We start from the raw sequence: 27586 nt of genomic DNA, 5'->3' as shown, positions 1-27586 counted from the left end.
TTTTTTTTTTTTTTTTTTAACCTCCGGGACCACCGTTAGTTATTGCTTTAGGTGATGAGATGAACGATTTGTAGCGTGTCTGAAAGTACCATTCCTGACCGGGATTTGGGCCTCCAGATGAAAGGCCGGGACGCTACCACTCGCGCCACGGAGGCCAGCAAATCTCAAAATCATTAAAAATATTTAACGTTACTTTTAATCTTGCATGATTTTTATATTAGCCTGCCATATTAAATCGGTCATTTTTTATTTCATAGTTCCGATTTCATATTATTGTTTGCAGTGATGTGAAAACTCTTCACCTAAATTTTCACAATATTATTTAAATCCTATGATTTGTGAATTTCCAAAGGACTTTTTCGTTATTTTCTTTTTGCAAAATTGCAAAAAAAAGAAATATTTTTTTAATGGGTGGGTTTTGAATCGCTTGATAATTAAGAGAGAAGATTTCGTTCGGATTCGGTTAATAATTCTAATGTAATAAAAAGTAAAGGATCAAACAAAAAAAAAAACAAAGTAAGCTTAAATCATTTAACCATCCTTACTTATTTAAAAACTAATCAATTTATTTAGACACTTATTTTAAAGTATTTTTTTTTTTAAATAATAAGCTTTCAAACGAATGTGATTAAAAATAAAGTTTTTCAATATAAGAATCTTATAGCTGACACTCTCCTTTATTTTAAATTTATAATCTTATTTTTAAACATAAAGGATAGGTCAGTTAAGAACTTATTTTTAAACAAAGAGCTTTGTCAAATTGCACTCCACTATAACTATTATTATTATTAATGCTGACATATAATGCCTTGTTGATTTTCAGTAAGTAGTGAAGAAATGTAACTCAATTATTTAAGTATACAGAAATCGCCTGTAATAATGTAACTTAAAATCAGTTTCATATATTTAATATATCAAGAGAATAAATTTTTATGATACTTATCATAAAACTAAACACATGCAACTACTGTAATTTTATATGATATAAAATAAAATTATCTTTTAAATATTTAACAAATAATTTTTAATTTCCATTTTGGATTTTAATACAATCCTGATTAACCCTGCTTGAATAAGCTCTAAGTTATGTTAATGCAGCTAACGCAAGGAATCCATTTTTATAACTGTTATTTATAAATTACTGCATAGTGTCTTAGCTTAGGGTAAGCATTACAGATCTCGCTTAGCTCTGTGAACTAAAAGGGATGAGCAAGGGGTTTCTTAAGGAAACCTGACCCTGTTTACAGGTGCTCTTTATTACTTGGAAGAAAAAAAATTATTGTACTACATATGAGTTAGTATTGTTAGTCAGTATTGCTCCTATCCGGATCTTCCAAAAAATGTTGGATCGAAAGGATGACTTTTGCTATGATAGGCTGTGAAATATTCATACAGATAAAGTTGGTTGTCTTATTTTTGTTTCCTTTACGGGTAGGTAATTCCTTTCTTAGGATCCATCCTTTTTAATTATTTTAGATTTTTTCCTAGTGATGTTCTACGGGTTGTAGCTGCGTATCTGCTATAATGTTATTTAAAATCATTAGTTTAGAACTCAATTGGTCAGAAAGAAAATATCTTCAAAAAGAAGCCTGTATTAAACTCAAAAATATAATTGAATCATATTTAAATGCGATTTAAAAATATAATTAAATCACATTTTGATATGGTGTATTACACTTCAGTCCTCACTATAGTACTGCAATATTATATTTTGAATACAACAACTGTAGTTTATTAGATTTTCTAAAAATATAATTAAGAATGTAGACATCAGACAAAGTCATTTATGAACTTGGTAAATAAAACATACCTTAATTGTTGATTACATCAATCCAAGATATAGTGTACAGAGTAAAACTGATTTCAACTGAATAAATAAGAAATAATGAAATGTTTGAAAACATCTCTATAAATCTTATTCTGACTTGTAGTACTAATTATTTTGGAATTATATCAAAAATGTGAAAAATACATAACTCAGAAGTGATTTATAATCATCTCTTTTGAAACAAAATCATATCATTTAAAAACCAACAGCCATACTCAGTACTTACTATACTGATAAGTAAAACAAAAGTGAGATGACTAAATCCATTGATTTATTTCAGTATTAACTACATGGTTAGTTTCATAAATATATATTATCAAAAGAAAAACTTAAAGGTACTGTTCAATAATGCTGCAGGACAAACGTTAAAAACTGTAAAAAATTATCTATAGATAAAAGTAATTACATGTAATTGAATTTGAAAATTTACTGGGTGTTATTAATGTTCAAAGTAGGGATGATTCAAAGTCAGTAACTCAGAATAGTTGGTCTAAAACTGAACAAGAGCAGTCATGAAAGTATAATTGTGTTTACAATCAGTAAGTTATCAAACATTACAGACTTAAAATAAGATTATGTTTTTTTTTTAATTTTCATTAAATTTAACAAAAAAAGTAAACATTTTGCGTGCATGGTTTGAGTCTGGTTAAATAAAAAAAAATAATCATAAACAGCTTACATGGATGAAAGTATGTATAAATATAAGTAGGTAAATGGAAAGATGTGTCAGATAGTAGATATCACATAATGAATCAAACATCATGGATAAGGGACATGGCTGTCTATGGGTCCTATATCCAGAAAGCTGCATGGAATATCTGGAGACTTCTGGAATATTCATAAGAAATACATAAATAATACTGATATCAAAAGGAAAAAAGTGTATGAATTAAAAAGTGTGTGATAAATAAAATGGAAGAAAACCATAATTAGAAGATTTATAGAAGCCTAAATAAAAAATTATGAGAAATGTTAAAGGTGTATGAAGGAGATGTGATAAAAAAAAATCTATTGAAAAAGGGAAATTTGAAACGCTTTCATACCAGGCAAGAAATTTAAATTTCAAAGAAAGAAAACTTAAATTAGAATGGAAGTAGAAATTAAAGGTAGTATAGTAATTAAAGGTCTTGATAAATACTGATTAAGAAAAAAATCTGATGTGGACACCATATGAATTCCATGAATGACTTAAGGAGAATACTGTCAGACAGTACTAGAGAACTAATGAACTGTAATCAAAAGAGGAGGTGGACAATTCTATGTTATAACAGTCCTAAATCCAAAATTTCAACATACTATGGCTAATTGTTTTTGAGTTATACAGGATATGTATCCTGCATAACTGCACATGCAGTACATGAAAAAATATGTACAGTATGCACATACATATGTACAGTTGCATGTACAGTATGCAGGTATGTACATACATACGTCATGCCAAAACTAGTCAAAATGGATTCAGGGATGGTCAAAATAGATATTTCTGTTGAAATCTGAAAACCGAAATTTTTTGCGATCATAATACTTTTTTTATTTCATACAAGAAAGTAAAACTCCATATAATGGTCATGTGGGTCAGTTGAAAGATTTAACTATCTAGAAGTAAAAGAGAAGAAAAGAATAATATTAGTGGATCATAAGGGATATTATAACAGTAAGTAAATGGAGAAAAGAGCATTATCCGGTTCTGTTGGCCTAAATTTTGCGAAGAAATTATAAAAATTAAATTTTTCAAATGAATTTATAAGCCAACTTTGCTATATAACTCTCTGTTGATATCTATGACAAACTGATAGCATCTCTGTCTTTCTCTGACTTTTATTCAAAAAGTTCCGAGTTAGAAGGTAAATTTAACAGAAACTGTTAACACAACACATAAGATAAATGGTTTTACATCTTTATTTCATTCTATCTTTTATGTTGATAAGATTGAAAAAGCTGTTCCAAGTATTCCTGTTGCAGCCATTGTAGTTATGCTTTTTTCACTGTGCTGTTATATGAATGCAAACTAATTTAGCAACAGTTGTTGACATTAAGAATACAATAACTTTTCTTCGTTAGACATTTTCATATTTTTATTTAAACTGTAAATGAATTTGTCCTTATTGGTAATCCTAATTTTTTAAACATTTTAAAAATCTTTAAAACATCAGCTATCAAAAAGTCAGAAAAGCTGTGTGTTTTGATAGTGGTACAGTTAAGTATTGAATAATATCAGTACTTTTCATAATATTCACTAAATTGTGTATGAGTTAGGTTGGATAGTCCAAAATGGTTTTTACATTTTCAGTTATGATTACTTTCCCTTGTAAATTTTCCAAATTTTCTCATTAGTACTGTATGACATTTTGCAGGAAGCTATGTTAACACTGACTTCATTATTACTTTTTAGATCTAGGTGAAATCTTTACCTCTAACAAGTAAATACAGGTTATAATCCTTGTACATAAAATATAAAAATGTACACTAGTACAAATACAGTCCCCCTCTTAACTAACTGTTTTTTCATAACACGATTTTCTGAATATGACTTCTTAAACTTAATCCAGATATAAACTTTCAGTCACCTGGGGGTGTAATGGTTTCATCCAGAAAACATTTTTTATATTCTACTAAAATCTCATAACATCAACTAGATATGGTTATAAAATTTATAAGGGTGTTTCATTTTAATCGTCCCAGGTGATTTTCTTGTAACTAAGCAGAGTACAAAAACTGATCTAAACAAAAGTTACTCAGATTGTCGAGGATACCTCACGTGACTTTGGATTTGCGCTTAAACTTGACCTTGACCTTGACCTTATTTCAAAGTAACATAATTTTTTCAAATGGAATGACCTATTTTTGACTCCACCAGTGAAAAGAGCAGAAAATTTTATATTGTAATATGTGGTCACACATATGACCTTAGAATGTTTTTGAGGGTCATATTGATAACCATCAGAGATAGTGTTATATGAGTTGCATGTTTTTGAACGTCATACAAACTGTGGGAAAGAGCATAAAAATGACTTTACAGAAGTTATGTGGATAGGATGGGTATATCCAAGCAATGACCTTGACCACGACCTTGACATTCCCTTTGATGTCCAAAGGTCATTGATGTTATCAAATGGAATTAACTTTTTTGATAACACCAGTATGTCATATGACATTATTTGCTCAAAAGAACAAATAATGTCACATCAACATTCTTGAATTTAATCATGACATTTTATGATTATCATTTTTTTCAGCTTCTTGAAGTTCATGGTTTAGGATTCAATCACAAACAGTATCCAATTAACACAATTTGTCGATTCAAAATGGTACTAGTTACCAATTCTCTTCTCACAACAGAAACCAGTGACTATAAATATATGCGAAAAGAATCCAGCACCTGTATAACAATATCTGTGATTTATGACTTTCAAAAATTTTTCAAGGTCATGTGTGATCACATTTTTCAATTTTTTTTCACTTTTTCACGTTTTTCATTGGTGGGGACAAAAACAGATCATTCCATTTGAAAATATCACGTTAAGCTTGATATAAGGTCAAAGTAAAGTTAAATGTCAAATAAAAGATCACCATGAGGTGTCCCCTCTAATCTGAGTAATTTTGGTTTAGGAATTTTTTTTATTATACGTAGTTTATGAGAAAATTGCCTGGGATAATTAAAATTAAATACTCTATATAGATATATTTTAACTTAATCATGTCCTTGAGATAACATTAAATGACCATAATATTTTCAGAACAGCAAATATTCCTGAGTATTTCCTATGGATTATAAATATACCCTATAACAGTAATATATACTTATAAATACTAATATATAATTATATATTTATATTATATTATTAATATACTGTACATTTATTTTCTAAATATACCCCATAACTTCCTATTACTCCAGTAACTAACAATGTCTACTCAAGTCAGAAGAGAGCGCTGGAGAAAACATTAAACTTCCCTAATCTGTCTTGATGGTAGACCATTCTTTCTCATTACTCGCCCCCTTTTCAAATTCTTAATCCCTTATTTCTCATTTTTCTATTATTGGTTATGTGATTGTAGGTCTGATCCTGAGAATGCTAGAACTTAAAGAGATAGTTATGATGCATCATTTGCATTAGTTAGGGTATGGTATGATAACCCAGAACATAACTTCACTTGTCAGGTGTTTACACAATAAGCTTAGTGGCTGACAAGCTATCGGTTAAAGGTAGCTTTCTTAATCTTTCCTAAAATAGTCAATTAGCAGAGATTTTTCACAGCCAATCTCTAAACCATTTACAATTAAATAAAATATGAACAAATGTAAATTAAATGACTTTCTTTAGAATGAACAATTTTGAACTGAAAGAAAATTCAAAAAAAAATACAGAATCCTTATTAGACGATGCATTGTATACTGTTTATGATTTATAATGGCTAATAAACACTGAATTTGAAAAATGACAATTGGAACAGAACTTTCACATAAAAAGCTAATATGCTGCCATTAACCTACAGAGGTCAATGCACACACAAATGAGCATGCACACACGCATATGCATACACACACACACACACACAGAGAGATAGAGAGAGTTACTGCAGAATTTTGACAAAGTAAATTATGATACTTGTATTATTTTACATGCCTAACAAAAGTAAATAACTAAAAATTTAATTTGTTTGACATAAAGTCTTTATTTAAAAGCTATACAACTGTTAAATAACAGTGCTGTATTTTGAAACCGTTATATTCATTGTGGTGACACATTGTGTTGTATTACAATTGATTTTTTTGCATTTCATTTGTATTTTGATAAATTGACACTGTATATCAGTGTTCTAACAATTATGAGCATTCCCCATTCATTACAAATATTCATTACAAATATGAGTAGAATATGCTCAGTTCATATTACATATATATTAATGATTAGAGAACAAAACATGCAGTAGCTATAATAATAATTAAATATTGTTAATAAATTTTTTCAAGAAAAAAACTGTCTTAGAAAAATCTAATTTAGTTAATGATGTTGAAAGATATCATCAAATGAATTCATTTAATTCTACTAAATCCATTTGTTTAGAAGCATCGATTTTTTAGTGATTTTTAAAAATTTTATGAGGTCAATTGTTAGTTTATCCAAAGACTTTTTTAAGTTAGATAACTTTTACAGAATATAACTTAAACTAATCAGCATCAGCTAAGATGACAAAAAAATGATCATACAGGTTGTTATGATTACTTGGTTCACTTTACTGAATGTGAATTAACTTTAGCAAAATTATTGAGAAATTTTACAAAAAAAAAAAATGAATAAGTTTTACTATATATTCATGATTGAGAAATAGCATGAAATTTATAATATAACTTGGAATTGGAAACAATAGAACCATTTTATAATAATGCAAAATATAAAACGATTACATGAAGCCCTACAAAAGACACCTGACTAAGGCTAAAAAATAACAACACACACCACTGATACATTGCATTTAAAAAAAAAAACTGATGTAGCTAATTTAAAAAAAAAATTGCTTCATTCCTTATCAAAATACCAAGTAAAATTACAAAAAAATAATATATATACAAATTTTTAATTTGTTTTTTTTTTTTTGAATTCATGTTGTAAAAAAAAACTGATGTGAAATTGTACAGCAGTTATTATGGTTAATTATTTTATTTCTAATAACTTTTCAAAATATGGATCGGTTTTAAAATTGTTGCTTGCCAAATAAAATATGCTTTCTTTGAAAAGGATTTTGGATATTGAAATTGTATACTAATTTTTTTATTTTTTAATAAACATTTTATTTCATTGTTGCATCTAAAACCATCTCCATTCTAGAGAATGCTACAATTAATCATGGAATTAAATGTTAATCTGAAGTAAACATTCTTTGAAGTAATTTCTATATTGTTCTATATTAGAGAAAATCTGTTCAAAAGGTCAAAATCATTATTATATCAGTAAAACTTTTATTTATTTTTACATACCTTACCAAAACCCTTAATTCTCTTCATTTCATTTAAAAATTGCCCTTATTCATTTGTTATAAAACAAAAGCATTCTTTTTTGAAATTCAGAATTCAAAATAAATATCTTGAAACAATTTTTCTGAATAACGTAGATTTATTCTTTAACTTTACAAATTAATAACTTTATAGAAAATAAAGTTACGAAGCTACTTAAGATTACGCAACATTGATATAGAAAATGCTTTCTATCTACATGTGAATATGAAATTCATTAAACATGCAATGTCTGGTATTATTTTATTGATTGTTCGGTGCGCAAAAGTATTGCAAAATTAAAGGGATGTTGTATTAAATTGTTATATACTTTAAACATTTGCTGTTTTTCAAAAAGTATCTTAAAAATATAAAAGCAAGTTTTGTACAGAACTCTTCAACTAGTTTTAAACATAATACCTTATAACTTTCTGAAAAGATTACATCCTTGCTTCTGTAATACAAAATGAGTATCTTAAGTGTGTTAAAAAATGAATAATATAATCTTACTTCTGAACACAAAACCTATAGATTTCAACCAGTTGAATTATCCATCCCTTTTGAATCGCACATTGGAAAGAATTGTAATTATATTCACTAAATGTATTATTTTTTTTTTTTTACAAATAGCTTTAATAATTTGTTATGTGAAATAATTTTACATTTCCTAACCAACCATCTATCACATTTTTTAATCAATTCCATGAAGATACCCATCCGCCATTAGAAATTGTCAAATTTGATCAAGCTCAATATGGAATAACATTGACCAACAGCAGCAAATCATGGTTCTGATCAATCAGAAGAGATCACATCCCAAATATTCACAATAATGTATTATTTGTAATGATCACAAAAATGTAAGTGACTGACAAATCAGTCAAAAAAGATTTTTCTAACTGGTTTCAGGCCATCACAGGCAACATAGTATTATTATGTTTTACTGAAAAAGACAAGCCATAGAATAGAAGGCAGTAGTTATATGGAAATTTCAAAAATCATCACTAAAAAAATGTTTAAATTCCAGCCATTCAGCAGTGAAGTTTTAGGTCACAAAAATAAGGCCCAATATTGGAGCATTATCAGAAGACATGAAGCATGTTTTGTTAACTGAATTTTATATTAACATTAAATAAAGTACTGCGGACTGCTTTGAAAGTTATAGTAGAATTTCTTATCTGTGGCTACCTAGAAACTATTCTCCATACTAACATAACACTGCAGAAAATGAACATTCAGACATTGGGTCACATTCTATACATATAAGTTGACTCGGTTATAAGTTGACAATAAGAATGAATTTTTTTGGAATTCCGAGTTTAAAGGATTAAAATGGATTTTTTTTGAAATCAGACTATTTTTTTAATTTCTTGGTAAAAAATGTTACCAAAAATATCAACTTGATTTTTGGTTTGTGTAATCTTAATGTAAATATCTAAAAAACAATTTCTAGAGATTTTGAAGTTTGACCTTGAGAAGTTAAGAGAAGTAAAAAAATGTTTAAATGATTACAAATTTTCCTTATTTCTGACTATACTAAACGAAGTATTTACTAGATGTGCGCTTGCAAATACTCTCTGAACACCATTATTTTTTTTTTATTGCTATTTTTTTAAGAGGTGCAATGGTATATGGTGGAGTGGTTCAAACAACTAAGCCACTGCCACTGCTACTGCATGTGTGACACGACTGGCTGGACCTGTTCCCAGTTACTTGACCAAAGACATAAAATAAAAAAACAATTGAATGCGATGAAAAGTACAAGTAACCATGTAGTGCGGGTGAAACCACAATGAGGATGCTTGTATATTATTTTTTTTGTCTTCAGTCATTTGACTGCAGCTCTCCTAGATTTCCTACCTAGTGGTAGTTGTTTCATTTCAGTATGCTCCCTACATTCTACATCCCTAACAATTTGTTTTACATATTTGAAACACTGCCTGCCTGCACAATGTTTTTCATCTACCTATCCCTCCAATATCAAAGTGACTATTACTTTTAAAAATAACCTAACCTTTAAAAATGCTGAACATTTTATTCCAGTCTACGTTATTAAATGCCTTTTCTATGTCTATAAATGCCATGTATAATGGTTTGTTTTCCTTTAATCTTCCTTCTACTATTAATCTGAGCGCTAAAAATACCTCCCTTGTCCAAAACCTTGCCCTGAAACCAAATTAGTCTTCTCCTAACAGTTCTTCCACTCTCCTCTCAATTCTTCTGTACAGAATTCTAGTTAAGGTTTTTGATGCACGAGTAGTTACGCTAATTGTTCTATATTCTTCACGTTTTTCTGCTCCTGCTTTCTTTGGTATCATGGCAATAATACATTTTTTAAAGTGTAACAGAACTTCCCCTTTTTAAAAAACATTACAAAGCAGTTTGATAATCTATCTTTTTTTTTTTCTGTTTAGCCTGTGGAACCACTGTCAGGATTACTTCAGAGGATGAATGACAATGATATGCATGAGTGTAAATGAAGTGTAGTCTTGTAAAGTCTCAGGTCAACCCATTTTTGATATGTGTGGTTAACTGAAACCCAACCACCAAAGAACATCGGCATCCACGATCTAGTATTCAAATCCATATAAACGTAACTGCCTTTACTAGGATTTGAACCTAAGAACTTTCGACTTCGAAATCAGCTGATTTGCGAAGATGTGTTCACCACTAGACCAACCTGGTGGGCTTTGTATAATCTATCTATTACTTCCTCACCTGCACTGTGCAATATATACTTAATATTATACTTTCTGCATTCATCCAACAGTTGCAATATATCCTCTGATACCCAAGGTTTTCTATCAGTTCTCTTTGTTCCACCTAAGTTCGCTTCTGCTGATTTAAGAATTTCCTTTTTAACATTCTCTTCTATATTTTCTGCATTATATGTTTTACTCAGACCTCTTGCGATGTTCTCCTCAAAAATCTTCTTTTCCTCAAGCTTCTCCAAATTCCACCAATTCATCTGACATAATTTCTTTAGGTTTTTAAACCCCAATCTACATTACACTATTATTAAATTATCGTTATTATCAGTGTTTCCTCCTGGATATGCTTTGCAGTCAACAAGTTGATTTCTAAATCTTTGTTTAACCGTGATATAATCTATCTGATACCTTGCAGTATCACCGGGTATTTTCCATGTGTATATTTTTCTATTATGATTTTTAAACTTGGTGTTGGCAATTACTAAATTATACTTTGTGCAAAACTCAATAAGTTAGTCCCCTCTTCCATTCCTTTGCCCAGTCCATATTCATCCACCATATTTTCTTCCTGACCTTTTCCAACGCTTACATTCCAATCTTTAATTATTATTAAATTTTCATTGCTTTGTCAATTTATCATTTGCAATTTATTCATTGCTTTGTCAGTTTATTCTACATTTATTCATACTCTACCTCATCATCATTGTAGGCAAATAGATATTAACAATCGTTGTTGGCTTAGGTTTTGATTTTATGCTGATTGCAATGATTCTATCGCTAAGCTTTTTAAAATACTCCACTCTCTTCCCTATCTTCTTGTTCATTAAGAAACCTACTCCTGCCATCTCTTTATTTGATACTGAGTTAATTATTCTAAAATCACCTGACCAAAAGTCGTTTTCCTCTTCCCTCTGAACCTCGCTAATTCCTACCACATCTACATTTAACCATCCCATTTTCCTTTTTAAATTTTCTAACCTACTAACCTTTTTTAGACTTTTAACATTCCATGCTCCGACTTGTATAATGTTATTTTTTTAATTTTCTGGTGACCCCTTCCTTAGTAGTTTCCACCCGGAGATCTAAACAGGGGACTAGTTTACCTCCGGAAAACCAAGGAAGGCCTTCCTTGGTAACAAAGATGGAGGCCATCTTTGTTACCTGAAAATGAAGAGAGGTACATTTTCTTGGAAAAAAACAGCTGTAGTTTTGTACTGCTTTCAGCTGCACAGTACTCATAAAATTGAGTGATGTTGATATGACCCCACATAAGTCCTCCTGACCTACACCTTTAACAATTACTGAAAGAGCTGCTGCCCTCTTTCATGAATCATTCCTTAGTCTGGCTCTCAAAAGATACCTCTCCGATATGGTTGCACCTTCGGTCCAGCTACTCTGCATCAGTGAACACTCAAGACTGCATCCCCTCACCATTGACAATGTCAAAAGATTCATAGAGGGAGGCTTGCTTACTATAAGGTACATGTACATAGAATTGTACCTATATACATTAAATACAAAAAAGTTATAAATAAAAAAATCTAAAATTATTACTTCTCAAAATAATCTAAACATTTCAATTTTGTAAAACTTTTAATTTTTTTAATTTTATAAAAAATATTTTTGTCAGTATGAATCATTAGAAATTTTAATGATTAATAAAATAATATTAATTCTATATTAATATGTTCAAATACAGTGAGTAGTAATTAGGTAATTAAACTTGTTTAGACTTTACAGTAATTTCAAAATGAAATTTAAGTATAAATCTAGTTCAATAATTTATAATTCTAACATAAACAAGTATTGTGCAGCAAAATTAAATTGGCAATGGTATTAAGTGATTCATTTTAAAACAGTGGAACTTAATTTTCAACAGAATCTTTTGGAGCTAATAAACAACTCATACAATGAAGTAACTTGTTTCACTGTTTTAATGGTAACATTCTTCTGGTAACTTCACTGAAGAAAGTGCTGAAAATTTGCTCTAAGCGATCAAAAAAAGAAAAAGTGTCAGTATTTCAGTCACTTTTTGTACCAAGTATTGTCATCACTGTTCAATAGATTTATTTTAACTTACTATAACAGGATTAGGTTAGTTTTAAAATTTTATGTTTTAACTTAATATATATTTTTATACATTATTTTTATTTTTACAATACTCCCAGATTCTCTGGTAATATACTTGTTAATCAGTTTCTTCTTTTTTTTTAGTATGAACATTTCTGAATTTCTATTACTGTATTAAAAAAAAAATTACAACAGGTTTGCCAACTGTTATAAAGGTACAAAAATATTATTTTCATTATTATTAAAAACTGGAATGGAATATTTTTTCCTCCAGTATTAAAAATTAATTAAAACATAAAAATGTAGAACTTACAGTATGATTTACTGGTAATATTATCGATAAATAAAACAAATATTGCTGTTTTTATCATACAACTACAGATTCACTACAGTAAAGAAACAAAGGATTGAGTTCCGATTCATTTCTTTATATCTAATAAATTAAAAACTAGTAATTACCTGTCGATCTGGTATATAGGGATTTAGACCAGGCGTACAAACCAAATACTGTAACAAAAATATTATAAAAATTAAAAATGAAAGAGAAAATAAAATGAGCAACACATTGAACAATATAATGAAGATCTAATCATTATAATGATTACATACATCTTCATATTCATTTTCTAAAACTAGCATACCAAAACAGCAAGCTTAAACTTAACAATTTTCATTCAAATGTTTTGAATCCACGTTTTCATCGCCAGTTATAAAATACTATATTACAGGTAACACATGTAATTGGCAAGGAGTTGGATTGTTGAAAGAGCAAATTGGAACGGTTACTACAAAGCCTTCCCATCACAGTATAATGATAGGTCTGACACCCTGATCAACTTATCTCTTTTATCTTCCTGGTATTTAGAATGCTATTAGATACATCCCACGAACATCTGGAAACCCTAGATGTCTCTCTGTTCCTTGGTGGAATGATAATTGCCAAAACACGATTAGGAAACGATGGCAGGCACAGCATAAGTTTAACCGTAAACCTACAAAAGAATATCTGAATTTGTCCCATAAGGCTACAGCTGTATGTTGTCAGGTATTCTTAGATTCTAGGAGAAAGTCATGTACAAATTAGATAGAGACCATCTCACAAGTTACTTGCACATCTACTGTGTGAAAGAAGTTTTGTGCAATTTGCAGACTGCAGAAACAATCTATTCTTGAACTTATTCACAATGGAAAACTTCTTATACCATCTACTGTATTTGCAACTAACTTGGCACATTGTTTTTGTTTGGTGTCTCTCACTTCATCATGTACCAAAAATTTCAGAGCTGTAAGATGCAGATGGAAATAGTACCACTTAACATTAGTGATTCGGTCGGTGAATTAAATGTTCCCTTTACATTCAGTGAATTGTTTCATATACTAAAGAACTCAAGTGACACATCCCCTGAGACCTGACGATATTTGTCTCAGTATATTCTCACATCTTCCCAATTTGATGTTACAAAACCTATTGTATATTTATGTTTTGTTCTCTGCGCAAGTCTTCTCACCCATCTGGTCGAAAGCCGTTATTTACCAGTATTTAAAGATGGTAATAATGGCTACCAGGCCATTATTATAAAGCATACCCTTCGGATTACTGCCCTATCTCCTTGACAAGCATTTTGTGCAAACTGATGGAGACAATAGTGAATTGCAGGCTTGTCATGTGGCAAATACTGTTCATTGTAAGAAAATAAGAAAAACTTGCTTAACTATTTTTTGTTCATTTTTCATAATTATTCTAGGTAGATTTGTACAATTAGTAAATTGGATTATTTTTTTTCTAATAATTATTTATTTAAATATTTAATTTTAGTAGTATTTAAAAATTCATAGGCAGAGTAATATTGTTTCTATAAAAGAAAGTCTTTTAATTTATTTCAAATAAATTGGTGGAAGATTTTTTAAATGGTTCGATAATTTATTAAAAATGGCAGTGGAAACACAATAAGACTTTTCTTAAGCAGAAGTATTTTGTTTATTAACATGAAAATAGTTCTGTTTACTGGTTTAGTAGAGGTGGATATTGTATTTTATTTTAAGAATAAGTAACTATATCTTTTTTTCAAAGATTGTATATTCACAAATATAAAAACACGAATAAATTAACATTTTTGATTTTCTAAATATCTGTTCACTTAATTTAAACTTATGGATACTAAAAAATTATCTGACAATCTCTTTTTTTTATCTTGAAAACTTGTTCAGACTTTTCAAGATAGCCCCAGAGATATTATACTTGAGAGGGGAATATATAAAAGCATAATAAATATTTATTAATGTTGACAAGCTTTGTATTTTATTAAAGCAAAACAAAACAATATGGTTTGATTTTGTTGCAAACAGAATTAATTTGAACATCTCATGAAAACTTATCTAATAAATATCAAAAAATTTTGCTTTATAGACAACAAAAATATGTCATTATTAATATTGGAAGCATGATCAGCAATACTGCTTCTTTCTGAGAAGCACAACACTTTCATCTGTATTTAATATTAGACTGTTATAATCGATCCTAGTAAAGTTTTAATAGTATTCCTAGCGCTGAATTTTTAATAGGTGTTTCTTTTGCCGAAATACCTGTAATGATTTTGTTATGACACTTTATACACAAATTAACAGTTATTTTATGTAAATTATTTCATTTTACTAAAATTAAAGAAATGTGTATTTATTTTTTTGCAATTACCAACATTTTGGATGAATGAAATTTTGAAATCAATCATGCAACTGTTAATAAAAGCACCATGATAAAAACTGTGATCTTGTTTTATCATCATATCATGTTAATCTCCTAAAAAAATTTTTTTACCTTTCTCTTCAATATATTATTCAGATAGTTCTTTCATTTATAACCCCCCATATGTTTTTATTGTCACTACCAAACCAACTCAGTAACTTTCCATCAAAGTGACTGGTTGTATTTTCAACTGTTCTCTGATTATTGTATTTTTTATTCTATCCCTCCCACTTATACTGCAGCCCTTCTTATGTACCTCATTTTATATTAAATAGACTTTTAAAATTTTCTAGAGCATAATATTTTTCATTTTCTAATGTGGGATAGAAAATCAAGATTTTGTATCTTTATTTTGGCTTCCAGGCTTACTTCCTTCTTTCCTAGCAGTGGATTTGATAACACGGATGATCAGATTTCTTTATTCTGTTGTTAATTTATTTGTCCTCTTTCACATCCAATTATACTACAGTTTTGAAATACTCTTAGTTGTTAATTCTTTCCTGCAAGTTTCATCCTGCTGCCCTAGCAAAGATGCTATTACTGACCTCTATAAAATATCTTCTCTCAGTCTTGTAGGAAACCACATCTACTTCCCAAGAAAAAAAAAATCATTATTATTAAGTAATAATGTGAGTGAGGTAAGTATATGGAAAAAATAAGATGAGAAGGAATATGACTGAATGATATTTAAATCAGTGGATTAGTAACTTACATATTCAATGATGCATTACATGAGTTTTGTTTCTAATAATAGAGATTAAAAAATTATAAATAAGCATGTGAGCCACTAATTTATTATGGAATGAAAGTTTGAGTATGAATAATTGTGATAAATTATTTTTATTATAACATAAAAAATAGTTTGGCTAAAACAGAATTTAAAAAAAGTTGAACTTGTTTACTCATTTATTTTCTTAATAAGAGACTTTTAGAAATAATATTTTAATAATAAATTCTAATTTTGCTTTGAAGTTAAGTATGCTTTAATTTAAACAAAAAAAAGACAACTTTGAAAGGATGAGTGAGCAAGCAACTGAGAAAAAGAATTTGAGGAAATGATTGTGCGTGTGTTTGTGTATGTGTGAAGAAGGGAAGAGAGAATGAGGAACAGAGAGAGTTATGGAAGGAGGTTGAAAGGTTCTGTTGGGACAAGCTATGGCTCATGTTAATTAACTAATTTGTATTCCAAAGGAATTGTGGTAGAGGCCACAGTAACTGCATTACAATGTTACTACAAACTCTTCATTTTTTTTTCTTTTGCTTTCAAATTTACCTTTTTTTTATACTTAGTCTGTTTTAACTTAGGGGTGTTACTTATCATTACTTAAAAACCTAAGTATACTTAATTACTGTCTAGGTAATGTTTAAAATAAAACAATATTTAAACTAATGCAAACAAACTATTTATAGACTGCACAATGAAAAAAAACTGTTTGTTATGCACAATGAAAAAAAATTGTTTGTTAATTATTTGAGTAAACAGAATAATGTGACTGTAAGTATAAAAAATGGGTTAATCCTGTATCTTTTTTTATGGATTTAGATAAAATATTTAACTAAACCTTACAGCAAACATTGATTGAACTAAATAAAGATCATTCTACGACAATAAATATTAGAGAAAATATTTTATGTTTATAAAACATAATTTTGGATATAAATACATATATTAATCCTATTTTTTTTTTTTTTGCATTATGAGTGGTAATAATTGTTTTACTTGATCAGTTTTTTAGCTTTCATCCTACACATACAAAAGTAACAGAATATATTTATAAAGATTGTGTGTGTGTGTGTGTGTGTGTGTGTGTGTGTGTGTGTTTGTGTATGTTTGTGTTTGTTTGTGCATGTGTGTGTGTGTGTGTGTGTATATATATATATATATATGTGTGTGTGTGTGTGTGTGTGTGTGTGTGTGTGTGTGTGTGTGTGTGTGTGTGTGTGTGTGTGTGTGTGTGTGTGTGTGTGTGTGTGTGTGTGTGTGTCTGCACTCTACCTTCTCAATAAATTAACTGATTAGACAAAACTATATTTTGTCATCTAACAAAATGAAGTTCTTTTGTAAAAAAATTAAAATGTTGAATATTTATTCATTTATGCCTAACAACTACTACATGTTGATTTGCCACAGCTGAAGTCATTTTTCTTTTTTTTTTAAGAAGATGAAAAGTAGATTTTGTACAAATATATAATGAGTCTAACCAGGCTTCGAAGCCTTGTAGGTAAAAATAAAAAATTACTACTTCAACACATATGTTGACTACTTAATAAAATCTATTAAAAAACATTAAATTAAAAAAAAACTGTTTAATGAAAGTTAAATTTTATAGTCATTTGATAACTAAATTTCTCTTAAATGTGAAAAATCTTAATTGTTGACATTTAAGAAAAATTTACATGCACGTATGGTTTCTAGAAAATATTTTTCATCATGTGGATTAAGTGACTAATATGAAAAGAATAAATGTATGAAAAATACAGGAGAATAGAGGAAAATAATACTACGTTGATTAATAATCTTTATATAAAAATTATTGTCATAGTAAACATAAATAATTCCAAAATGCAAATGCTACACAGTTCTTATATATTTTATGCTGGTAAAAGGAGACTAACAGGTTTTGCTTATAAAAAAATATTATCTAATATCAATAATAAAAATTTAATAAGAATATATTTAGATGGTAACATAAGTTGCAATTGGAAGGAAATTCAAAATTCTAAATTTACAGTTGATGTTTGTACTGACATTATTGTAGAGTAATGACAGGAATGTTTTGGTACAAAGATCACTTTTTGTGAAGTTAAGAAAATATAGTAAGTAATGTGAAAAAAAAAGTCAGTACTGATGAAAAATAAGTATATTAATTTTAAAAAAAACAATAGGAAGCAAGGGTGAAAGTAGAAACTGAAATAAGGTAAATAAGAAAAATCTTTAATGTTTTTTGTCAACAAGTAGCAGGATTATCCATCCCTAAAAGTGTAAGCATTCCTTTTAATTGGAATTTTTACAATTATTTATCAACAAAGTTCAACAGTGCTATTATGAAGCCAAGTTATCGTTTAATTTTCCTTTTTATTTTACTTTTATGTTGTTTTATTAATGTGTTAAAACTCTTTGTTTTAATATTGTTTTCAAACAAAACAAATTAGTTTTATTTTGTTTTAGCTTTCATCAAGACAGTGTCATTAAAAACATTTTAATCAGCTTACCATTTCTTAACTTAAGATTTTATTATTTACCTGAATTATTTACATTAACAAAAAAATTACATTTAAAATAGTATAAACTGAAAATATTTAAACTATAAATTCTTAGATGATTGTATTCACTGAGAAGAAATGAATTCTACAATCTTTGTAATTAATTTATCGAACACTACACACAATTTTAGCAAAACACAAAATTTGACTGATGGATTGGAGTAAAAATGAATTTATACAACAGAAGTATGAGGTGTGGGAGAAAAGTAACGAGATTGGTAACACTGCAAGCAATCTTGTAACACAGTGTCTACCGGTCTGTGCTAGACCGGTTTGTTCATCCCTTCCACATGCTCAGTACAAGTTTCAACTCCGTTCAGCCAACACATTATTTTTGACAGCGCCATCAGTGAAGTTGTGTTTTTGTTGTGCATTATGAAAATGGAGCATCAGAATTTAGAGCAACGTTGTGCAATCAAGTTTTGTGTTAAACTTAGAGAATCTGCGAGTGGGAACTTTGAAAATTTGAAACAGGCCTATGGGGAACATTACTTATCAAGAGCACAAGTTTTCTGCTGGCACAAATAATTTTTGGAAGGCTGAGAACACGTTGAAGATCAACCTCACTCAGGAAGATCTTCAACTTCAAAATCTGACAAAAACGTTGAGCGTGTGATGGTTCTTGTGAGATCAGATCGTTGTTTAACAATAGGATGATGAGTGAACAGTTAAATTTAAACACTTTCATAGTACATCAAATTTTGACAGACGATTTGGACATGCGAAAGGTTTGTGCAAAATTGGTGCTGAAAAACCTCACAATGGAACAGAAGAACAATTAAAGAAACATGTGCGTTGATCTTTTTGAGAGGACTTACAATGACCAAGAATTCTTCAATCGTGTGATCACAGGTGATGAATCCTGGATATTTGAGTACGATCTTGAAACAAAGAGGCAACGCGAAGAGTGGCACACTCTGTCATCTCCTCGACTGAAAAAATGTCAAATGAGCAAATCAAAGATCAAAACCATACTGATTTGCTTTTTTGAAAGTAGGGATATCGTGCCTAAAGAATTTGTTCCTCCAAGACAAACTGTCAACCAAGTGTTTATAAAGGTGTCCTTGAAAGGCTCAGGAAAAGAGTGATTCGCATGAGACTAGACATTGCAGACAAGTAGATGCTTCATCATGACAATGCCCCATGTCAAACGGCCATTTCCATCAGGGAATTTTTGACCTCAAAACGCATTCCTACGGTTCCTCAACCCCCCTATTCAACTGATTTGAGTCCTTGTGACTTTTTCCTTTTCCCAAAATTGAAACATGTCTTAAAAGGACGTCATTTTGGAATTCTGGAAAACATTCAAAATACTGTGACCGACCAGAAAAGCCCTACCAGTTGAAGCCTTCCAGCGCTGCTACCAGGAGTGGGAACAATGACTCTGCTGGTGAATAGCTGCCCAAGGGAACTACTTTGAAGGGGATAATATTGTTGTTTGAAAAAAATAAAAACTTTGGTAAGTAAAAAGTCAGACTCACTACTTTTCTCACACACCTCATAAAATGTGTAGAAATTACCTTGAAGTGCGATTGTGTGGTTGAACTAATGAGTTTACTCTTTTTATGTAGTTTTAGAGATGCTCTCTGAAACTTCGTCCCACAAAATAATTATTCAGAAATTTATAACAAAAATTAATATTAGAGCTCAAATGAATTTATAAAAAAAAAATGTCTCAAAATGATCAGTGAGAAATCCTTTTTGTCACAAATGTGAATCATGAGAAGAAGAAGAAGAAGAAGAATGGAGCATTAAATGTGAATCAGGAGAAAAAAGTACATAAGTAATCTAGCAGAATGAGTAATATATGAGGGTTTATAAACTGTAAAATGCAGGTCTAATTGAAATGAAATCACTTTACACATATTTAAATAATTTTGAATTGATACATTGACAAGATATAGACAATGTAAAATTTTTTCTTAACTTAGTAGGCTCTTGACAAAAAAACTGATAGGTATAATTATTTAAATCTTTGTATTTTTTAAACAATTTAAAAAAACCTTTTTTTAAAATTTACAATCACCACTTAAGGATTATTTTGTTTTTCAATAAAACTGAACTATTTTATCAAAAAGTTACAAATAGAGCTTATACTGATTATTTCAAAAATGAATTGCATTACTTGACCAGCGTAGGTGGGAAAAGACAGCTGATTGCTGTCTTTTCTATAAAAGGATAATGATGAAGTTTAAAAAAAACTGAATTTGATACTCCTGAGTTCATGATACTTCTTCAAATCAGAGCTGAAAGAAAAAAGATGAGAACGGTAGTTTATGAAAGTTAGATGAAAACACAAGGGGTGTGGGAAGAATGATGTTAATGATGAAGTTAAAGTTAGAAGACAATATGAGAGTACAATATAAATGAATAAGAGAATGATGGTAATGAATGACTGCTTAGTACATTATTTTCCAGGTAATTATTTAAAAAATAAAGTAAAATACTGCAGCTGTAAGAATTGTCTGATATTTAAAGAATTATAACTCAGTCACTATCACTGACATTAGAGCATTAATAATTTCACAAAATTTTCATTGTCCACTTTAGGGAACAAACACAATGGAAAAAGTAATAACTGGTATGATAATATGCGAACTTGAAAAATGAAAATATTAAATTTTTTGCTTTTGACAATATTCACTATCCTAGTACTTATAATTTTGAAAAAAAAAAAAAAAATATATATATATATATATGGCTGAATACAGCTTAAAGAAGTTAAAATTACGTCAATTAATTAAAAAAAAGATTGATGCTGTTGGAATACGTTTCAAGCACAAATAGAAATATAACCGTGGAAAATAAAAAAAACTTCTACAAAAGAAATAAGTAATTGGTAACTGATATGGTGCTTTGAGATAGTAGGGTGCATAGAGATCAAGATAAGTATGGTCCACTTTTGTAACATTAAAGCAAAATCTCTTTATTTATTCCCTGACCTTGTTTGTACAACCATTGCAGAGTATTTAATATTACTTTCCCAGCTCTATAATGACATATGCTGCTGTAGCAGCTATAGCTATATATATATATATATATTGGTAACTATACAGATTTGTAAAAAATAAACTTTTTAAATTGGTCTTTTCTTGTTTTGTGCCTTAAGAAGATATTAAAAAAATATTTTTTTCCAAAAATAAAAATAAAACATTTAAATAATTCAAATTAATAAGAAAAAAGTTCCAATTCTCCCAAGTACAGAAAATTTACTTTTGTTTGTGAATATGTATGTAATGCATACACCTATAATCTGAACCTTGTTGACTGTATATCTTCAAACTTGGTCAAGATTAACTACCTTTGAAGGGAGAGAATTTATTAGATTTTTCAAAAATTGGATAAAACTTGTTTTGGTCAAAATAAATAATATTTAATTCTCATCTATAAAATTTTGTTTGGCCTGTTCCACTTCAATGGTCTGTGGTAACAAAAAATACTTTTTTTAATTCTTAATTTATTTTACATTTAAATCCATCTCCCAAGTTACAATTGCATTTAATATGTAAAAATTTTTATTTTTTTTATTGTCAATAGCCTCTTTAGCATTTATAGAAAAAAATTATCCAAAAATTTTCACCACCTTCCTAGAGAATTACAACTTTGTTTATTTAGAATTATAATGTCTTTGAATTTTAAAGATGCTAATCAGATGTTTCTAATAAGCAGTCACCCTCATATTAAATAAACACATATTTGTCACAATGTGTCTAATGGCTAGTTTTCTTATGTAGTACAACCTATTATAAAACAAATAGGATATACATAAAAGTGAAAGAGCATAGAAAAATTAAAGATATCAAATGTTTGACACAGAATATAACGAACTGATTAAAATTTGTATAAATTTGCTGTAATTTAAATTGAATTATTTATTTTTTAAAGAGGGATTATATAGTAGTTTGTTGGAAAAATATTTTTATTAATAAAGAAACACGTTGTTTAATGTTTGTTACTATTAGTAAAAAATAAACAATAACCTTTTACAGATATTCCTTGTATTTTGTGAAATATTAATATTCATAAAGTAAATTTAAACAAGTTTAATTTTATTTAAAGAAATAATATTTTTAAAGCTATTAGTTTTAACCAACTACAGTTTTGTATTTTTACTAAAGAAATGGATATGCATGCGTTTTACATGACATGAGGATTAAAAGTATGTGACCAGTACTAAATTAATAAATTTGATGAATATTTCATTCTCACAATTAATGATACTTTACAACGCATTAAAGCTTAGCTTAGCTTAATAAACACATTCTAATCTCCTTTTATAATGCCTTTTTATAATGCCTCAAAAAATAAAAAGTAAGTAAAATTAAAGACATGCATGAGTAATGGAATGATAAGTGGTAGGGATAAAAATAACAGCCAGAAGATTAACTGTTGGATTATGGAATTCTAAGGAATGACAGGAAGTAGGACATTACTGAAAATAAAAGGATAGGTGATAAATTTCAGTTATATTTATGTATCTTACAGTGCTGTGGTAAAAATTTTAAATTTGGGCAATATAATAAAGAATTTTGAAAATAAATCATACATATTAGCTGTACTATTTTAAAACACGATTCATCATTTAAACGAATGTCTTTTGATTCTTCAGCACTATTTATACTTTAACTTTAATTTAATATTTCTATTAAAAGATTAAAAAAACAGACTTCACTTTTAATGATGTTGTTTCTAATGTTATTAATTATTACACTTCTTTTATTTTTGTTAAAAAAATATATTTTATTTATTTATTAATTTGTTAAAATATAATTAACCAAACCAAATGTAGTAAATACAACATTTTTATTAATTTAGTTCAAATATTTTTAATTACACTTGTTGATGATCTTCAGTGTCTAGTGCAATTGTTTTCATCTAGCATCATGTGTGTTATTGGTGTGGTTTTTGTGAGTTACCAGTCACATGTTAAGAATATGGTTGAAAACTATTTTAAATTTGAATAAGATCTGTTCATTAAGTCTATTATTTGGTGTTTAAATATTTCATTTGTTGGAATATGTTAATATGTAGTTCTTTTTTGTATGTAAAAATTATTACAAAAAGAACAGAATCGCAAATAAACAAAATACCCAGTAATAAATATACTGAACTGCTTCAGATGCATAATGTTCCACGTTGGTCAAATGGATGTAGCGTTAAACAAAGATATACTGAATATTTAAAACTCTCCCCAACAACACAGAATCAACATTCACTAACCACCTCAAAGGTGCAAATCACAAGTTGATCAACATTAGCTATAACCTTGATATCATATACAACACTAAAAAGACCAAATCTTAATAGGATTTAACATTATTAAATATATCAACATTCAAAAAACTGACAAGGATATATTAAATGAACAGATCCAAGACACTTTTCAACTAAATTTTAAATACATAAAAAAAACCTGCAAGCAATAACATCAATCATCAGTTAATGACAGCACCCAACACTGAAAGTGGTTGCAGGAGCGAATGAAAATGTTTGAAGTTAAAGGGGCATTTATTATATTTAAATGAATTTATCTTTTCATAAGTTTGAAGTTTTAATAATCCTCTATCCATTTCAGAACACAGTTTTGAAAATAAATGAAAGTTTAAAGCATGAAATTTAATAAAATTGACCTCCATAATGGCGTTCTGGAGAACATCTTTAAAAGATTTAGGCACCATTTTACTGCTAAAATTTTCTGCTGCAATGAGTGAAGGTACAACTTTCTATTTCCACCAAATTTTTATTTATTGATAACACCTACATATTTTCCTGTTATACCTCAAGCACCATCAGAACAGAAGATATCAATACAGAAGGCCTTCAGTAGAAGACTGTTGCTTCCAATGCAGTTCATTTTCTGCAAAGAAGTAATTTAGCTTTTTGAATATTTCATCAGCTATAGTCAGTGTTGATAGCTCATAATATAAATAATCCTTTTAATTGTACTTTGAAATACATACTGTACATAAACCATTAGTTGAGCGTAGTTTCTTACATTTGTGCTCTCATTGAGTTATATGGAGAAAAAATTACTATTTTTGACTTGATCTATTAAGTCCTATTTAACATTTAATGCCATACTTTCAATTCTGCAGAACATGGTATCATTTGACAATGATGTTGTATTTAGCTGTTTAGCTGATGATTCACCTAGGATAGAAGTCACCATAAGTTTATTATTCCTTTTATTTTCTTTGACCCTTTTTTGTATTTTAAATAATTGATTTGCATATATAATTAGTTTTTTAAATCTTTTTGATTTTTTTTTGAGTTTCTTTCTTCCTTTTTTCATAGCAGGTATCAATGAAAATTGTGTGAGATTTTCTACATGTTACTCACCTTACTTTGTTCTTAACTTCACTAAAAAAGACGCCTCCACTGCTTTTTGAGTACTGGCTGTAAAATATGACATAATTTTCTTTGTGCATTTTATCTATGACAATTTTCAAACAAAAAAATCATTAGGTTTGTATTCTCATTGAATGTTGGAAGGAAAAGAAAGAATTTCAAAGCAAGTTACAGAATGAAGTACTGCTCAATGTTGACCTCAATGTTTACATCTGTGACAGTAAATTCAATATTACGTTCTATACTCAGATGCTATTTTCTTCCAACTGTTTTTATTTTAGTAGGAAAAAATCTTAATTCATTGCAAATTCTGATTCAGAAGTCGAACTCGGTGGTACAAGATTTTTAACTGATGTTTTGCCTATCGTTGCTCACTCTATTAAGCTACTTATCCTTACATAAGAATTATATTTTACATCGACTAAACTAAATCAAATTAATTCAACCAAAGTATGTAAATACGTATGTATTTAAGAAAAAAGTACCTTTCAAGATATGTATGCCAACACTAGCAATTCAATTTTATCAAATGAATAAGTAACACAGTAACAATATTTTCAAATCAGATTATCACAGTATGTAAAACACAGAAAGTAACTGTATCCATCTGTCTATAGGTTTACCATGATCAATTTGCTTAACTGCTGGAATGAATGGCAATTCTTTTATGGCCATTAAGAAACTTGTTAGTACATGTGCAACATGGGACAAACAAGTCGCTGCATATTCACTGCGGAATATAAGAATCCATCAGGGTTGCATGTAGTTGAACAACTGATGTTCTTATTGTTACTATAAACAAATAATTTTTATTGTATTATAATAATTACACTACAAAATTTTTGTTTTTTTTGTAATTGTGACTGTTCACTTACCACCAGTAGTACAGGTACCACAGTTTGAGAACTGCTGATCTAGATCTTATAGAAGCGTGTAGTTTCACAACTTTAGAATTAAATTGGATGATTACTGATACATGAATTGAATAAAAAAACTTCAAAACTTAGAAAATATTGCTATTTTAAAAGTAGATATATATAAAGATATAACAAATTTTAGAATCACTGTACAAGTCAAGTATCGAAGTTAGCAAATTTTGATGTTTTTTATTCAAAAGTAGATATGTTACAAGAACTTTGTTATTTATTATCTAAGTACTCATGAAAATTGTTTCAGATTTCAGCAGATAGACCCCAAGGAACAGCAGTTACTAAACTGAAACATTTCAATAAAATGGTAACAAAGTTACCACTAACTAATGTTAGGTAACATTAAGTTACCAGTAACTTTATATAATAGTTGAGATATTACTACTATCAAAAGAACATTATCTAGGGGAAAAAAAATTAGTACATAAAGAATTAGATAGGTGAAAGAGAATTAATATCTAACAAAGTAGTAAAATTTAAAACAGCATGCAGTTAACGTAATATTAAAACATCATTTCCATTTGCAATTTTACATTACTGACAAAAAACTGAATAAGAACTTTTCATTGATGTAGATAACTTTTCCCGTGGCTGTTACTGGATCTGCTATTGGGTGCTGCCCCTGATGATGGGGTATACTTAACAACTATGGTTGGAGAGTTCTAGGGAAATAAAATACCCAAGGTAGACAAAAACCAGTGAACCGATCAATGGCCTTGAAGGTGGATCAGGAAGAAATTCCCAACTGCAGAGAGGGCAGAGAGCCTAGGAGGTAGGTCTTTGAACAATCCCAGAGCATGTCCAGGAGCTCTTACGTGGCAGTTCCACCACTGGGCTTACTCTGCAAAGCATTGGTAGTGCTTTTAGAAGAACTCTTTTCTTATTCAAAATTTTCAATCAGAAAATCAAGACAAAATTATTGGTAATAGCAATAACCAGAAACATAAAAATCAGAAATTAGGGATAAAGGATAAATTAAAATTAATTGTTTGGAATGTACGTGGCTTGGGAATCAAAGAATGAGCTAGTTGAAATACTGAAAGACAAGAAGTTTATGTTGCTGTGATTACCGAAACAAAAAAAAACTTCAGGGAATTAAAGAATGTGAAGATTATACTATGATTTACATAAAGATGATTTGGTGTAACCCAAAGTAGAAGAGCTTACTGTGGAGTAGCAGTATTAATTAATAGGAAGTGGAAACAGAAGCTACAGAGTTATTAGTTTGTTAATGAGAGATTGGTGTTAGCAAGATTCTAGATTGATAGAGGTCCTCTAATTATTATAGGAATTTATACTCCGAAAGAAGGTCAGAGAGAGGAAACAGAAATATTCTATAAATCTTTGCAGAAACAATGTGATAAATTTAATTTAATCACTTAGTTTTGTGTGGAGATTTCAGTGTAAGGATTAGAAATCAACCAATTGAAGGTGTTGTTGGGTTTTTTTGGAAAACGTTGTCAAAATAGTAATGGGGTTGAACTGAGGCAATTTAGCTTTAATAAGTTCTCATTTTAATAAGTACTCATTTTTCAGGAAAAAGGTATCCATAAATATACTTGGTCGACTCATAGTATTAGAGCGATAATAGGTTATATTATTGTGAATGAAAAGTTGAGATCAGCAGTTGAAGATGTTGGAGTGAGGCACAGAGAATATATAGGTTCTTTTCATTTTATGGTCACCTCAACATTAAAA

The 27586-nt window shown here is 28.9% G+C and overlaps 1 long non-coding RNA gene across 1 annotated transcript in view; it reads right to left on the bottom strand.

Moving 5' to 3' along the window:
* The window catches only part of LOC142320889 (uncharacterized), a 386977-nt gene that overhangs the window by 130633 nt on the left and 228758 nt on the right, over positions 1-27586 (bottom strand). The window contains exon 3 of the long non-coding RNA XR_012755500.1: positions 13064-13111. This is a non-coding gene — a long non-coding RNA (uncharacterized LOC142320889). The remainder of the gene's footprint in view (positions 1-13063; positions 13112-27586) is intronic.

This window comes from Lycorma delicatula, chromosome 3 (assembly GCF_047948215.1).
Source record: "Lycorma delicatula isolate Av1 chromosome 3, ASM4794821v1, whole genome shotgun sequence".
In the NCBI taxonomy this organism is placed as follows: domain Eukaryota; kingdom Metazoa; phylum Arthropoda; class Insecta; order Hemiptera; family Fulgoridae; genus Lycorma; species Lycorma delicatula.
This window is presented reverse-complemented; position numbering and strand designations above follow the sequence as displayed.